This window comes from Olea europaea, chromosome 20, assembly GCF_002742605.1.
Source record: "Olea europaea var. sylvestris chromosome 20, O_europaea_v1, whole genome shotgun sequence".
Classification (NCBI taxonomy): Eukaryota; Viridiplantae; Streptophyta; class Magnoliopsida; order Lamiales; family Oleaceae; genus Olea; species Olea europaea.
In genome coordinates, this window is record NC_036256.1 from 1086936 (window position 1) to 1103711 (window position 16776).

Here is a 16776-nt window from a genome sequence, read left to right on the forward strand (position 1 = left end):
GTCCTTACGAGTTTCAATGGAGGAACAACTTCAGCTAAAGGGGTTATGCCATTGGACATAACTATAGGGACAACTACTAGGACCACAGTCTTCTTTGTAATAGATGGTCCTACTAGTTACAGTGTGTTATTAGAAAGGGATTGGATACACGGAAGTCGCTGTATACCCTCATCGCTCCATCAATGCCTGGTTTTTTGGAATGACAAAGGCGAAGCAGAAGTGGTGCAGGCCGATCATAGACCTTTTGTCGCAGAAGCAAACTCAAAGGAAAGGTTCATGTACGAAGGAAATTATGGACCTGTCAGAGTAGTCCAAGATGGAGAAGAAACTCAAATTATCGCGCAAAGTGAAGAGCCGTTTTCAGTGGATGCACTCACTAAAATGTTCAGTCAGATGAAGCCAAACATAGTGCCCCTAGAAGAGCCAGTAGTTGGCAAAAGAGTAATCAAGGAATTTTAAATAAGTTGTAAGCAACAAAGGCAAATGGTCGATATTCAGGCCTTCAAAGCCAAATTAATGGCTTTCAATAAAGAATGCAAGGACAAGACGAAAGAAGAAGCAGCCTTAAAAGCATTGAGAGACAAATTGGTAGTGTTCGAGTTGGGACAAAGTGTTAGCCGAGAAGTCAACGAGGTGGATTGTTTAGAAGAAGAAGTGCCTACAAGGGAATTGGACGATGAAGTGATGAAGATCGCCAAGCCTGGATACGCTCAAGCATAAGACCCTCTGATTAAAGTGAATATTGGCAATGAAGGAGAAGATCTCCCAATATTCATCAGCCAAATGCTCTATCAAGAGGTTAGTGATAAATTAATTGCTTTATTAAAGGAGTATAAGGATTGTTTTGCTTGAGAATATGAACATATGCCTGGTTTAGATAGAGATTTGGTGGAACATAGATTGCCAACCAAGCCAAATTTTAAACCTCATAGGCAACCTCCTAGACGTTTTGCTCCTAATATACTCCCTGAGATTAAGAAAGAGATAGAACGATTATTAAAAGTAGGCTTTATTAGAACAGCCAGGTATGTCGAATGGTTGTCCAATATCGTACCAGTACTAAAAAAGAATGGTAAATTAAGGGTGTGCATAGACTTTAGGAATTTAAACATAGCCACACCCAAAGATGAATATCCAATGCTCACGGTAGACTCTTTAGTAGACTCAACTGTCGGACACGTAATGTATTCCTTCATGGATAGGTATTCAGGATACAATCAAATTTATATAGTTGAGGAAGATATACACAAAACTGCCTTTAGATGCCCTGGGCCTCTAGGATGTTTTGAATGGGTAATTATGCCTTTCGGCCTGAAAAATGCAGGAGCAACTTATCAAAGGGCGATGAACCTGATTTTTCATGATATGATAGGCAAGTTTGTTGAGGTGTATGTAGATGATATAGTGGTCAAATCCATTAAAGAAGAGGACCATTTTGAACAATTGAGATGTTCATTTGAGCGAATGAAGCAATTTAAACTAAAATTGAATCCCTTGAAATGTGCATTTGGTCTTAATGTAGGAAACTTCCTTGGTTTCTTAGTACACAAAAGGGGGATTGAACTTGATAAAAATAAAGCGAAGGCCATTTTAGAGGTCAAACCACCTAGCAATAAAAAAGAATTGCAAAGGTTTCTAGGCCAAGTAAACTTTTTAAGACGCTTTATTTCTCATTCTGCAGGGGCGAACTAAAACTTTTTCGCCGCTTTTAAAGTTGAAAAATCAGGATGAATTTCGTCTGGAAAGAAGAGCATTAAAAGGCTTTTGAAAGCCAAAAGACATATTTATCAAGTCCACCAGTGTTGGTGTCACCAATCCAAGGACGGCCAATGAAAGTATATGTATCGATTGAAAAAGAATCAATAGCTGGAATGGTCGCGCAAGAAGACCAATTTGGTGAAGAAATGGCGATTTGCTACTTGAGTAGACGGTTAACAAAATGTGAATGTAATTACTCTGCCATTGAAAAATTATTTCTTGCATTGTATTTCACATGTACAAAACTAAAGGCTTATTTACGGCCCGTAACCGTTTATTTGATTTCTAGAGTAAATTTGGTTAAGTATATGTTTTCTCGCCCTATTTTGCACCAAATGATAGGTCTTTGGACATTAGCATTATTGGAATTCGAAATACAATACATACCCCAAAAGGCAATCAAAAATCAGGTTTTGGCTAACTTTCTGGCCGATCATCCATACCTTGACATGCCTGAAGAAATTGATTTAGAAATCAATTCATTCGAATTAAAATCTTGGGTTTTATATTTCGATGGATCAAAAATCTCTGAAGGTGCAGGAGTAGGAATAGCATCGATAAATCCTTTAGGGATTTGTTACAAGTTCGCATTCACTTTAGATAGGATGTGCACCAACAATCAAGCCGAATATGAAGCTTTAATCATGGGCCTAGAATTAATGATAGATATGTGGATAAAGAATGTGATCGTTAGAGGCGATTCTCAATTGGTAATTCACCAATTGATTGGTGATTTTAAATGCCAAAGTGATTCCATTATAAGTCAATATGAAATTGCCCAAGAGAACGGCCAGGGTTTGATAATGGATGTCATTTCTCTTGCTGGCGCCCTTTGTATTGGACCATGCTTTTGGCATGTTAGACAACTCTTCGCATATTGAGCACATGATTCTCCCATCTTGAGCTAAAAATATCCGTTCCTAATAATCAACCATCTCATCCTTTGACCATAGTTGGGCGATAGACCTGATAGGGAAGATTTATCCCCCATCGTCCAAGCAACATACTTTTGTTATAGTTGCAACTGATTTTTTCACTAAGTGGGTAGAAGCGATACCTTTAAAGGAGATCACCCAAAAGAGTCATAGAATTTATCCGTGATCATATTATTTATAGATTTGAAATTTCACAAACTTTGATGGTAGATCACGGAACTTCTTTAAATGGAGATCAAGTGAATAAATTCTTGAGCGAGTTTGGAGTTAAATTAGTAAACTCCACACCATATTACGCTCAATCCAACGGACAAGCAGAATCTTCTAATAAGATTTTAAAAAATATCATAAGAAAAATGATAAATAAAAATGCCAAAAATTGGCACGAATGTCTAAACAAGGCCTTATGGGCTTATAGGACGTCGCATCGGTCAAGTACCAAAATTACTCTTTTCCAACTTACTTATAGACAGGAGGCCGTTTTGCCTATGAAAATCAATGTGCAATCGATCAGAGTGTATTTGCAACATAAGTTAAATGATGATGAGTATACCTAATCACTAGTTCAAAACTTATTGGAGTTGGACGAATTAAAGTTGGACGTCTTAGATAGATTGCAAGTTCAAAAACGAAGGATGACTAAGTTTTATAATAAAAAAGTTATAGCCAAGTCGTTCAGCCTGGGCGAATTGGTTTAGAAAACAATACTCCCTTTGAATAGCAAGGATCCAAAGTATGGCAAGTGGTCGCCCAATTGGGAAGGACCATATAAAGTAAATAGTGTGTTGCCTAATGGAGCCTATCATTTGGAAGATTTAGATAGCACCAAGCACATGAGGTTCATTAATGGCAAATATTTAAAAAAAATGTTCCTTTCTTATGGGAAAGTGAACAAATAAAAATGTAATCAAATCGCGTTGAACGATCGTAGATAAAAAAAGGGCCAGAGCGAAATACGTTCAAATAAATTCCTTTATTATCAAACGTTCATTACAAAGTTATAAGATACAAAATACTAAATGCTCTATAAGCTACAATTGAGAGCAAACTAATTTCTCGGTCAATCGCCAAGTAAGAAAGTGAACTGGCCTTGATTGCCATCCTGATCGCACTGCTGCAAAGGCAAGTAGAGAGGCTGAGAAGCACTCTCAGCAAGCAAAAGGGAAGAAAAGCACCCTCACATCGCTTGCCTAATCGCATTGCCGTAATAACGGGCAAGGAGACTGAGAAGCACTCTCAGCAAGCAAGGTGGCTTGCAGGCATCCTCAAAAATTGCCTTCCATCATTGAACTCCTTGTAAAGAACATGGAGATGATGGGAAGAACTTTGCTGGCCAAAGAATATTTCATATATCTCCCATACCAAAGGTGACATCAAAACAGATAGCTAGACGGGCGGATCAAATGGTCCATTTCTATTGAAGATGAAAATTTTGGATCAATCGTTGAAATGCCAAATGATGGCAGTAAATTAGTTTTTGAAGAAAAGAATGGAAATGAAAATAAAAAGTGCGAAATATGCGTGCATTTATAGGGGCGTGAAGGTGAAGAGACGGAATATGAATGGCCACGCTCGTGCCTAGTAATTGGAATCAAGTGGCCCAAAGTCTTGGAAAAAGAGATAGAAATACCAAGAGAAGATGTACATGAATCTTAGCATAAAGCAGTTAAATGTTTGGGGGATTGACAATTAAGGACAAACATCAATAAATACAAAAGAAGACAAATTAGTTGTTCATTAATGACAATGGCTGCCGTTACATTCAAAATTGGCAATGGCTATCAGTACGAGGTTACAAGAGGAAAGTTAATACGAAGTTACAAAAAGAAAAGTTAAGGCATTAGATGTCTTAATAAATTAGAAATCCTAACACGATCAAAAATTGCCTTGGTAGGACCATGGCCCATAAGGCGAGCATGCCATCTATGGAAAACAACATCAGATTTAGACCAAGTACGAATACTTTTTTCGCGAATCGACCTCAGTGGCAAAGAGTTCAGGAATTGAGGGCCTTGAGTACAAGGGAACAGCTGACCCACCGCCACTTGTTCGACGGCTTCGGCATTGTTGAATGAAGGACCCAAATAGAACTCATTAAGTTCGGCATTGGCTGGTGCAAGGAAGTTCGGATTTATATATGGCCGAGTAAGGATTTTCTGGAAATCTTCGAAGCTAAAAGAGTCGTCAGATTGGGTTTGTGGAGCAGCCATTGGGAACGAAATACAGTTTTGTTAAAGTTTGCTTGAGAAATGTAGCAGAGAAGTAAGAAGATGAACAGTGATATTGCGAGAAAGAAGCGCGAAATAATGAGGCGTGATTTAGTGGTACAACGAAATGGCGTGTCTTTGGGGTTTATAAGGGTTTGTAGCGTTGCACTTTTTCAGGCTATGGAAGGAAATAATGATTGAAATTCTTGAGAATTTCAAATGTTGCTGGGAAACACAAAGTAAATATGGCAAAGATTAATAATTGGTATTAATTCTGCTATATTGGGGGGTAATTATTGACACACTAAAAGTGCAGCCCAAATCGAATAGCCCAAGGAATGAAGCCCAATTGGGAAATTCCCAAATCAAACAGCCCAAAGAATGAAGCCCAACTGGACAATTCAGGATAAAGGCTCAGATAAGGTTATTAATGAATGCAATGGAAGCCCACGAACACGGTAATAGCATCGCCCAAACTTGCAAGACGCCCAAGATCTAAAGCGAAAGAAGTGTCTTACAGTCGCCCAGAGCTATGACCCTGTTCTCGTCCAAACCTTCGAATCGCCCAGGATCTTAGCAAACATAAGATGTTATGGTTATCCAGAAGTGCAGTTATTGAAGCAGTTATTGAGTAACATTATCACGTTCCACGATTCAAGGAGTTCAGTTGAAGACGGTTGAACGACAAAGAGTAGTGGCAACAATTAGAGACGGCCGTTCCACGACAAGTTAGCCACCATAAAGAAAGTGGGTAGTTATAAAGCAATCAAGCAGTTTCGAAGCGGTTGATCACGAAGAAATCATCAAGGGAATATAAAAGGAAGAGAAGACATAGAGCAAAGGAACCCCGAATCAAATACTCTCAAACAGAGAATGTGTAATTTCAATTTCTTAATTTAGACTTAAACACTTCTTTTCAGTACTCGTGTGCTTGCGCCCCTTGGAGGCATTCTGTTTAATTCTAATTGTAAAGTCATCGCCAATAAAACACCCATTTTTGGGACTTTGTCTCAAGAGGTTTGTTCCTTACACAATCGTCTGATCCCTTTTTAATTGTTAGCGACTACCCGTGCGAAACAAATATATTATTATTAGATTGATATATTATCATTTGAAATTAATTATATATCCATTCTCTCTCCACTCTCTCGTCTGCCCTAATTGTGGAGCCAACGACTGTCTTCATACAGCGAAAGTGGGAAAACACCTTTGCAAATGGTTCTGAAGAGAGAGTGAAGAGGATTTTCGCTATAACATCCTCTGACAAGTAGCAATTATGCAATTTTTTTTTGTTTTGGGGCACTTTTGAGTATGCTCTGCAAGTCGTTCATTCTCAAATAATGGTTATGGTGGTGTTGGGGGTTCGTTGTAGTGGTGGTTTGTTGGAGACGTGGTGATGCTCCTCACTATCGCTCGTCGTCGGTGCACCGATTTTTTTTTTTTTTCGATGGCGTTCCTTCAGTAGGTAGTAGTGCTCCTCACTATCGCTCGTCCTACTGGTGCACACTGATCCTCTCTCTTTTTTTTTTTTTTACATTGTTTTGATTGGTGGTGGTTGATGTTGGCTGAGATTGTGGTGGTGGTGGTGGCGCGGTGGTTTGTGGTTCAAAAATCACCATTTTTTGGGTGTGTTTTCAGTTGGTTGGCGGGGACGGTGGGGTGGTGGTGGTGCTCATGGCGGTGGTGGATATGGGTCTGACGGTGGCAGTGGTGGTGGTAGTGTAGTTTTGTTGCCCGGACTGCGAATGGTTGTGGTTGTAGCAGTGTTGGTGGTGGTCACCGTGGTGGTCACAAAATATTTGGTTAATTGTGATAATTGAATTCGTCAACCTGTGATCAATAAAAAGGATCAAAAATAATGTGTGGCCTAAAAAATTGTTAACCGTGACTGATAATTTGATAATTTATGATTGTATGTTAAATTGTGATTTATAATGTTTGTGATTTATGATCAATAAATAAATTGCAACTCATAATTTTTTTGATTTGTGATCGTTGAACAATCTGTGATCTATAAAATTTTGGAATTGTGATCGTAAAATATATTGTGACTTAAAATTTTTGATTTGTGATCGAAAAATTATATGTAACTAATTAAATTGTTAATTTGTGATCAAATACTATATATATGTGACTTAGATATATTTGATTTAATTAATTAATTAATTAAAACATAAATAAAATGTAATAAAATTTTTATTTTTGAAGTTTGAAACTTATTTTATTGATATTGAAATGTGTGATGCTTAGGTTCTTACTTATGAATTTTTCCCTTTATTTAAATGCAAGTGACCTGGTAAAAAATTCTTGACCGAGTTAAAACTACCGGCCGATTGACCAATTATCAAAATTATTGTTAAATTCTTAAATCCAAGGCTTGAACATGAGACCTCAATATTAAATGAAAACCACCTCCCATTGAAACAAATTAATTTTTTTTGTTATTTTGTGTAAAATATAGACATATCTCATGAATCATTTATAATTTTTTAAAATATTTTGAAAATAATTTTAGTTCTAATCTTTAATTTATTTTATAGACTTGTTATGTATGGAAAGATTAATTTTAATTAAGATGAATTGAATATGTAACAAAATAAATTTAAAATATATAATAATTAATAATAAATAATTTAAAACTTTATTTTTGTCTTAGAAAAAGAAATTATATTTTAAAAAATTTATATAATTTTTTAAGCATTGACCCATTGATTCGACTAGTAATCCAAGATCCAATAACTCGATTGGATCAATGTCCGAATCGAGTCTAATAACTATGTTCCGAAACCATGCTTAATAGAGAAGAACATTGAACTGTTAATGGAAAGTGGAAAATTTCATAAATCGTATGAAATAATAAGATTATCCTAAATATAATAAATCACTACATGCCATTATATATTTCAGAATTTCCTTTATTTAAATGAGATAGTAAACAAGAATAACATGATAAATAATTAAATGTAGAGATCCACTTGTATAAATTTAAAATATTTGAAAATGAAATTTAATGATGAGAAGAAATTTATCTATTTGTTATTTATATCATAGGTCACAAGTAATTCTAATAAAATTCACTATAGAGATTTTATGTAATCAAAGCAAATAATTGAGAGAGAGAGAGAGAGTAATATTAGATTTTTAGGTAAAAAAGGGAAATTTATACAAATGTAGCCTATATAACATTAAAATTTCCAGAAAACTAACATTTTTTTTTTTCTAAAAATACTGCAAACTGGAATATTTTTTTTTTACGATAAAGCGTTATCCATTCCTAAAATAAAGTCTACAGAATTTTCCTTGCCAGAAGAATTCCAGATGCTCACATGGGGAGTGGACCCTATGTGAGTAAAATAATTCAAAAATTATCCACTCACTTCATGCTTTGTGTATTCTGTAAGGTGTCTGTAAAAAAAATGTATGTATCTAAAGCAAATTTAAATATGATTCACTGCAATGCCAATCCCAATAAAAGCCAATTAGTATCTGTACTCACAATACCAGTAATTTCTGCAATTAATTAAATTGTAAAAGGCAATATCTGTCACCAAAACTCGATGTTCTATATTAGAAACAGCCATGGAAACTCAACTAACATTGGAGGAACTTCTAGTCGAGTTAACCACATCCCTATGATCTATTGCCCGGTAAACAAACTGAACGAAGAGCATATTATGTTTTTTAAGTCGATAAGCTGCCTACCTACAAAGTTCTAACACTCGTATATAATGTTGCTATAAAATCTTTCGAAGAAATTTTCAATGCTCCTTCGTATCTCTTTAGTTTACATGCTTGTTTATAATCTTGACAAGAAATCAAAGGGTTAATATTTTTTAGTATAAGACATCACACTGTACAAAAAAAAAATTAAAATAGATGCATTTTTATGCATATTTAACTCTACCTAGAATAGAAATTAAATAGGACTGAGTCCTTTTGATGATCTTGATACAATAATATTAAAACATAAATAAATAAAAATATAATGCAGATTGGGAGTAATGTTATTCCAAGAAAGGGTTAATAGCACAAAAAATTCCTACGTTTGAAGTTTATTGTGCAAAACGTCCACAATTTACATTTTTCCACACCTTACATTTTTTTTCATTTTTTTTTTTTTTTGCGTTTTCATCTTTATTTAAACTTTTCATAGCGAAAATCACCACTTTCATGAGTTCATCAATTTTTCCAATAAAAATTTGTGAAATGACGAATATGCCCTTCTATTTAAATAAAATGAAAAAAATAAAAAATTAATTGTAATTATGGTCCCAAAATTTTGAAAAAATTACAAATGAGTCCCAAATAAATAATTAAAAATAATAATAATAAAAAACTTCATCTGCTTCCCCATCTCACCCTAATGAAATGATTTTTGAATTCAAAAGCACAATTTTGGGCTGCCAAATATATTGTCAGTCCAATTTCATTAGAATAATTTCAATGTCCACTTCATTCAATGCCGTAAAAACTAGATTATGTTAAAATTTGGGATTCCATCTTAAAATATCAACTTTATTAAGAGGAGTAGTTCAATTCTTTATAAGTTAGTCTATGTTTCATCTTTATTCGATGTAAGGTTTTATCCCTTAACAGTTTAAAGCGACTAAAGTTCGAGAATTCAACATGTTATCTACAACCAAGTCAACTAACAAACCACATTTTGAGTCAATTATCTTCCATGTATGCAACACAAACTAGTAACCAATCTTTCTTCTATATTATCAAACAATTTCAGTCATCATTATATGCACAATATTTGAGTTAAAAGAAGAAAAATTCACGGCTGCGTCTTAGCTTCTCGCTAATTCAACAGCAAAACCCACATTCAAAAAATTCCACCAAACTGAGGCAATTAACTATATAACTGAAAAGAGAGAGAGAATAAACTGAATATACCTCATCGCTGCTTCAAGCGAGGAGGGGGCTTGGGAGTGTTGAACCACGAGGGTTAATCTCGAAGTTAAGCTTTTCAATCAAAAGTACATTCGGGTGTTGGGTTCTTTATCTCAATCGTGCTAGTCAAATAGATCGTTGACTAAATATTGTTTTCGATTTAAATTTATAGCAAGTATACCGTCCATTAATAAGTAATAAAATAAATTTGAGTTCGAGTATCGTTTTACAGAGATTGATTTATTTCAATTTTTATTATTGTGACTTTAATCCAAACAAGAATAATAAGATGTGTTTATTTGTGATAAAATTATAACTAAAATAAATTACTATGCAATTATGAGTGAATTAAGTAAACTAAATGCAAATTATGCTAACTAAAAGTTGATGTGTTTTAATAAATGACGAATGCACTAGGATCCCGAATCTCCATGTAATAATATTCTTTAACCTTAATTCTACATTTAAATCACACGATTGAATTTTGATGAATTAATATTTGAAAGGGGCCAAAAAACCCCACACAATAAGTTGCAAGATTCAATCGATCCAAAAACAGAAATTAAACTTGCAAAAATAAAGAACACAACAAGATTTTTCGGCCAAAGCCCCAGAGGTTCAGTGTCAAACACCTAATCCCCTGTTGAGCATCCAATCAAAGTGGATATTGCTTGGTTGCACTAAAACCCCAAAAACAGGCAATCGACGGTAACAAAGTTCATCGACCAGTAGAATACATAGAAAAGAGACTTATCTCTTAAACGGAAATCACAGATCTGTTTCAGATCCTCTTCGAATCAACAAACCACAGACCCTAACCTCAACACATGAGTACTCTAAGTATCACTCAAGAATATACACGTATTCAGTGGTTAAAACCTTCAACTCTAATCGAATGAGACGATCGATTACAAAATAGAGAAGCAGAAAACCCTCAGATGAGAGAAAACAGAAGAACTCTCTCGAAGCCTCACTCGAAAAGTCACCAAATGAATAGTTGCAGCCAAACGAAGAGTTAAGTTCATACTTATTTCACCAATATGAAACCCTCCATCCTACGGTAAGAGTAGAGCCACGTGTCAGCATCCAGTAGAATGCCACTTACAAAAGCATGTTTCCATAACCCGTTTTATTAGATGAAAATATGAAAGCACCAATACACGGTTTGAGTCACAACAATCTCCACCTTGCTACCATATTTTCAGGCTTAGTGCAGCCAGGAGTCAATATATTTTTTTCTTTTCATTTGCTCCAAGTACCTACAAGTTATCACATAGTATCAATAGATAATGTTTTCAAACAGTTTTTGAATTTGTTCAAAGGTGTTATCTTTGTCCCCATATCAGATGGGTTATATTGAGTAGGTACTTTACCAATTTTCAAAACACCTTTTGAAATTATGTCTCTTATAAAGTGATACTTAATATCTATGTGTTTAGTTCTATCGTGATACGTGGGGTTTTTACTAAGATGTATGGCACTTTGATTATCAGAATATAGTGTTGCATTTTCATCAACAAAACCAAGTTCCTTTAATAAATCACTTAGCCATATGCCTTCTTTAAAAGTATCAGAAGCAGCAATGTATTCTGCTTCAGTTGAGGACAAAGTTACAATCTTTTGTAATTATGATTTCCAACTAACTATTGCACCACATAAGGTAAAGAAATAGGATAAAGTCGATTTTCTGTTATCCCTATTTCCAGCAAAGTCAGAATCAGTAAATCCCTTTAAGGTTACCCCTTCGTCATTCATTTTAAACACAAGACCCAGGTTTGCAGTACCTTTTAAATATCTCAAGAGCCATTTTAAAGCATTCCAATGTTCTTCCCCAGGGTTGCTCATAAACCTACTTAATGTACTAATACTAAAAGCAAGATCGGGTCTGGTACACACCATCAAGTACATGACAGAACCAATAACATTTGCATATGGTACTTTTGACATTTTATCAGACTCTTCAAAAGTTTTGGGACAGAGATCAGAGGTAAGCTTAAAATGATTTGCAAAAAGCAAAGACACAGATTTGCAGTCAAACATGTTAAATTTTTTCAGAATTTTTATCACATAATCATACTGATTCAGAAACAACATGTTTCTCTCTTTATCTTTATAGACTTGCATGCCAAGAATCTTTTTAGAATTTCCAAGATCTTTCATGTCAAATTCAGATTTAAGTTGCTGCTTAATATATACAATTTCAAATTTATCACAACTAGCAAGCAACATGTCATCCACATAAAGTACAAGATAAAGAGAATGTTTACCTCATTTACCTCTACAGTACAAGCAAATATCATAATTGCTCCTTTGAAAACTAAGTTTCAATACAAAGGAATCAAACATTTTGTACCACTGCCTAGGAGCCTGTTTTAGGCCATACAGTGACTTCTTTAACAAGCACACAGTATTTTCTGGATTTCCTTTTACAAACCCAACCGGCTGTTTCATATAAATTGTTTCTTCCAGATCACCATAAAAAAAGGCAGTTTTAACATCTAACTGGTTCCCAATCGAATTAAGTAACTAATGCAAGCAAACATCTAATTGTAGTGTATTTTGCTACAGGGGAAAATATTTCAGTGTAATCTACACCTTCCTTTTATGTAAATCCCTTGGCTACTAATCTAGCCTTATATCTTACACTATTATTTCCTCCCTCCCCATCTTTTATCTTATAAATCCATTTACAATCTATAAGTTTTTGACCTTTTGGCTTTTCAACTAATTTTCAAGTTTTATTTTTAAGAAGTGAACTCATTTCATCTTCCATAGCTGCTACCCAATGCTTCAAGTCTTTGCAATTTATGGCATCATCATAAGTAGTAGGCTCATTATTAATTTGTTCTTGATAGGTAAATAATGAAACAAAATCATCAGAATCATATCTAGCAGGTGGTCTAGTCTATCTTCTTTCCCTTGATATTCTTCAATGGGAGGAGTCGAATTTTCAGTATGATCATTTTACATAGTATCTTCAGTTTCATTTTCAACTTCATTTTCTGCAGTAATAGTTTCTGGTATAACAGGAGCAGGGGTTTCTCCTTCAATTTTAGGAGACTCCACCTCAATTTGAACATCTTCTGAAGTCAGATTATGTTTCCCTTCTAGACAGGGCATGAGAGTTTCATTGAAGACTACATCTTTTCTGACAATCACCCTATACCCTTTCTCACTTTTAACCCACAATCTATACCCCTTTACATTTTCGCCATAGCCTAAGAAAACACATTTAAGTGATCTAGGTTTTGATTTTCCAACACTTCGGTATGCATAAGTAGCACATCCAAAGGTTTTCAGGTGTGAATAATCAACAGAATTCTTGGTCCACACAGTTTCAGGTACTTCAAAGTTTAGGGCAGAAGTGGGTGATCTGTTTACTAGGTGTGCAGCTGTTTTTACAGCTTCACCCCAAAATGTTTTTGACAAACCAAAACTTAGTAGCATGCATCTAACTTTATTTAGCAAGGTTCTATTCATTCTTTCAGCTCTGCCATTTTGTTGAGGTGTATAGGTGATAGTCAGATGTCTTAAAATGCCATGTTCTTTACAGAAATTATTGAACTCATGATTACAGAACTCCAGACCATTATCTGTTCTTAATATTTTAATCTTATGATCAGTTTGATTTTCTATTTGTATTTTTCAATCCTTAAAAATAGAAAATGTCTCATCTTTAGATTTCAATAAGAAAACCCAGATTTTTCTTGAAAAATCATCAATGGTCAAAAGATAGTATCTAAAACCAGAAGGAGTACACACAGATGCAGGTCCCCATAAATTAGCATGTAAATACTCAAGAATTTGTTTAGTTTTATGAGTTCCAGTCAAAAAGCGAAGCTTAACCTGTTTACCAATGACACACTATTCACAATAACCAATATCACCAAAATTTTGTTTTCCAAAAATTCCTTTATTTTCAAGAGCCTTTAAGCTTTTCTTGCTAATGTGACCAAGTCTTTCATGCCATAATTTTGCAAGAGAGAAATTTTCAGTCAAAGTAGTAGCAGTTAGGCCAAGTAAGGGTTTAGCTTTAAAAAAGTAAAGTTCATGTCTCTTAGGGGTGCTTATGACTAAATCATTACCCCTAAGAATTTCAATATGTCCATGACCCAATTTTATGTTGAACTCCATATCATCCAACATTCATAAAGACACCAGATTCCTCTCAAGTTCAGGAACATATCTGGTTCCTTTTAGAAATAAAATTCTCCCATTATCAAGTAACAATTTTATGGTGCCTATACCATTAACTTTATAAGTCATATTGTTACCCATTATAACTTGCCCACCAGTAGTCTTTTCAATCTCAAGAAAGCTATTCTTATTAGGGCACATATGAAATGAGCAGCCTGAGTCAAGAATCCATTCATCACTTAGTCTATTGTCTCCATTGACGAGGACCAAGCCATCTTCAATTTTATCTTTGTTATATACTAAGGTAGCATCCCCAACTTCATATTTCTTTTCTTTAGACTCATTTTTCTTCTTGTAATAGTCTTTAATAAAATGTCCTTGTTTTCCACAATAGAAACATTTCTTGCCCTTGGCTTTATTTTTAGACTTACCCTTATCAACCCATTTTTGCTTATTTTCATTTGAAAACTTTGAGTGATAGTATGGCTTACTGAAACCTTTTCCCTTAGCCAATAAGGTGTCCCTTTGATTTTCTTTAGACTCAGATTTAATTTCTAGGGCCTTAATTATTATTTCAGTAGTCAACTCATCCCTACCATATTCCAAGGCAATTTTAATGTCTCTATACTTATCACTGATGGAGTTCAACAAGATCACAGCCAACTGATCTTGTGAAAGTTTTTCATAACAATTGGTCAGATCTTGGGTCAATTTTGTAAACCTATTCAGGTTGTCATCTAAATCAGTAGAAGGGTCCATTTTAAAAGAAAAGAGTTGTTTTAACAAATAACATTTATTTGGGATGGTCTTGGTCACATACTGTTTTTTCAAGTTTAGTCCATAATTCAGAAGCTGTCTTAGTTTCACCAATGGTTCTTATCACATTCTCAGACAAATACAGAAAGATAGTGCTCCAGGCAACCTCTTCTAATTCAGCCTTCTTAGCAGGGTTTATATCTTGTGGCCAGGTATCATCAAGTGCCCTTACACATCTCATTTGCATTAGTATAGCTCTCATCTTTTGACTCCACATTTTGAAATCAATTTTTCCATCAAATTGTGCCACTTCAAATTTTGCAGAAGCCATATTATTATGGAACACAAAATGCACAAATACGAGTCAAGTTGATCACATTGCACAACAGTGTCCATAAGAATTAACAATAGTATTCAAGGAGACACAGTACTTGCAAGTTTAAATCACACTTATAATATGCAGATCAAATCAAGGACACACTAACAGAGGGCAGAAATTTTGGGTTTCTTGAATTTCTCCGTCAAGATTCCCCAGATACACCCCCAAATTGGGCTTTTCTCAGATTCCCAAGACCTCACAAGAGTTTTTGGACAAAGACCAGACACCAATGGGTGTTCGGTGTATGGTTAATCAAGGGAAAAAACGAAACACACAAATTTCTAAGGCAAACTTTACAAAATAAAAAGATCTTACCCAACGAGTATTAAATACTCAAGGTCCTTCAATATTGCTTAATAGCAGTTCCAAAAAATTATGAGATTTACAACAGATCGACACCCTCTTCTCAAGATCCAGGTATCTTGCCCCAGTTCAACAGCTCTGATACCACTGAAAGGGGCCAAAAAACCCACACAATAAGTTGTAAGATTCAATCGATCCAAAACAGAAATTAAACTTGTAAAAATAAAGAACACAACAAGATTTTTCGGCCAAAGCCCCAGAGGTTCAGTGTCAAACACCTAATCCCCTGTTGAGCATCCAATCAAAGTGGATATTGCTCGGTTGCTCTAAAGCCCCAAAAAAGGCAATCGAAGGTTACAAAGTTCATCAACCAGTAGAATACACAGAAAAGAGACTTATCTCTTAAACGGAAATCACAGATATGCTTCAGATCCTCTTCGAATCAACAGACCACAGACCCTAACCTCAACACATGAGGACTCTAAGTATCACTCAAGAATATACACGTATTCAGTGGTTAAAACCTTCAACTCTAATCGAATGAGACGATCGATTACAAAATAGAGAAGCAGAAAACCCTCAGATGAGAGAAAACAGAAGAACTCTCTCGAAGCCTCACTCGAAAAGTCACCAAAATGAACGGTTGCAGCCAAACGAAGAGTTAAGTTCATATTTATGTCACCAATATGAAACCCTCCATCCTACGGTAAGAGTAGAGCCACGTGTCAGCATCCGGTAGAATGCCATTTACAAAAGGGTGATTCCATAACCCGTTTTATCAAATGAAAATATGGAAGCACCAATACACGGTTCGAGTCACAACAATATTCCTATTTTATTTAAAAATCTCTCTCGATTAATGTCAAACCTATTCTCATATATGGCCCAACTATATTTCTATGACGGATGCGAACATATAAGAATGCATGAATTTTTATAAACACTTTAAGATTCATGTAAAGCATAGTGGTATATCTCTATCTTCTATCAGATCCTATGACGATTTATGCCACGTCTAGCTTATTTCTCTTCTTTCGAATACATAAATAAGACACCACATTTATACAACTACCGTACATAATAATTGTGTAGAAAAGAAATTCATACAAATCATTTAATATCCAAAAACATGTTTTCAATGTCAAATATGTAAAATTGAAGATTAAAAACTCATATTGCACGATTCCTCATTCTACTAGTACAAAGAAATCTAACCTAGCATGTTAGGAAGAAAAAACAAAAGAAATATTGAAGAATTGACATCACTCAATTAAATTTTGAATCAAATCTTCGAGTCTTTGAATCAATTTTAGTGTTTCTTGCCTCCTTCTCTCCTCACAAAATCTCTTCGAATGTGTTATAATATGTGGTAAACTACTTATAGATGGTCCTAGGTCGTTAAAAG